Source organism: Saimiri boliviensis, chromosome 1 (assembly GCF_048565385.1).
Source record: "Saimiri boliviensis isolate mSaiBol1 chromosome 1, mSaiBol1.pri, whole genome shotgun sequence".
NCBI lineage: Eukaryota > Metazoa > Chordata > Mammalia > Primates > Cebidae > Saimiri > Saimiri boliviensis.
In genome coordinates, this window is record NC_133449.1 from 123,608,463 (window position 1) to 123,610,269 (window position 1,807).

At 47.5% G+C, this 1,807-nt stretch overlaps 1 pseudogene; it reads right to left on the reverse strand.

Annotated features, from left to right (window-relative positions):
• Positions 1-415: 415 nt before the first annotated feature.
• On the reverse strand, positions 416-1,494 carry LOC101047296 (Krueppel-like factor 8 pseudogene; annotated as a pseudogene).
• Positions 1,495-1,807: the final 313 nt, after the last annotated feature.

A 1,807-nucleotide genomic window follows, 5' to 3' on the forward strand; every position in this document is an offset into this window, starting at 1 on the left:
TTAGGACACTATCAAACAACCTGTAGGTACTTATTTTAAAAACATATGGATAAGCATTCTAGAAAACAAAAGAAAAATAGGAAATAAAAAGGTGGCATATGTTTGTTCACAGCCTTGAGTTTGATTCCTGTTTTGTTACTGCAGGAAAAATATCCTATTTCAGAGCAAGGGGGGTGTGAGGGCAGCCATGGGTGCCACACTGGAATTCAAAGCATGTGGAGGTTGAAAAAACAGATCTGGACAGTGGAGAGGTGAAGGTGGAATATGAAGAGCCCCAGAGGAGACCAGCTATTTCTTCCTCCAGTCTCCTCAACATGGCTCAGTGGGTTGCTTCAGCTCCATTCCAGACACAAATTAAAGTCAAAGAGTAAAAAATAGTTGTGACCTCAACACACAAACAGAAAAGATATCCATATCACTTCTCTAGTGTGACCTGTACAACTCTCATGGTGTCATGGTGACCACGGTGCAGGGACAGGTGGTCAGAACCAGAAATGCTGCAGTTGCAGTCTGTGTGCCCGAAAGGCTTGATGCCTGTGTGCTCGTGGAAATGGTGGGTGAGCTCATCTGAGTGAGCAAATTTCCAGGAGCAGCCATCACAAATGCATTTACAAGGCTTCTCTCCTATATGAATTCTGTGGTGAGCTTTTGGGTGAGAGCATTTGGAGTACACTTTGCTGCATCCTGCAAAGTCACATTGGTGCATCTGTCTTCTCCTCAAGTCAAGCGACTCTTCTCCCTGCATTTGGGCCATGCTGCTGGTTCTTGCTGTAGTCCCTGCAGAATCTGTGAGGCTGAGGATCCACCCTCAATTGCACTCTCCTCGCTGTCACTTGGAATCTCCAGTGGAGACATGGAGGTGGGGTCAACTTTCACTGATCCAGCATTTGTACCATCTCCTCCAATGGGTGGGACTGTAATGGCTACACGGCCCTCATTTGCAGGCAAAGTAATATACCCCATGGGCAGAGACTGAACCACCACTGGGATGGTGTTCAGGTCACCTGTCTTACTTAAAAGGGGATTCTGTGAATGACATGTAAGATCTTCTAGATACCAGTGCCCTGAGAAGGTGTCAGGACAGAGCCTGGGGTCAGAATAGGAGGAATATTTGCTGAAGTGCTCATGTCAGATGTTGAATTGAACACCACAAGGGTTTGGAGAACAAACTATGGCTTGGGAGGATGTACTGTAGCTTGCAACATGCTAGCAGGCTGGAGAGGTGGCTTAGGCTTGTGAAAGGAGAAGTCAACTGGATCCACTGGGGACAGGCTGAAATCACTCGCCAGAAGTTCTTCTGGGGGCTCAAACTTGATATCATTAAACAATGCTAGATTCTCCATGGGGTGGGCATCCAGGTATGGTGGAGAAGTATCATTTCTGCTTCAGTCTCAGGGGGCTCTCTGCTCTGAACAGGGCCAGTGACGGTCTTGAGTAACCTTCTGAATTAAGTTGGACCTCCAAGTCGTTTATGAGTTGATCCATATAGCCCATGTCACTAGCTGAGGACTCCTGAAGTGTCCAGAAACTCATACAGTCCTCAGGGAGGCTCGTACTCCTAAGATAATTACAAGAGAGCTGTTCCCTTCACACCCACCCCAGTCTGACATATCACGCAGAGCTATGTACTCTTGTCTTCTCTTTATTGGCCTCCCACCTGCGCTTTTTCTCCTGGTGAACACAAAGTTAAGGAAGAGAAAGAAACCTTCAAGACAGAAACCCATGAGGAGCTACCACAAGAGGATCCCCTCACCTCTGCCATCCCTTCGCCTCTGCTGTTGCTGCCACACACTCCAGCGCCTTCCTG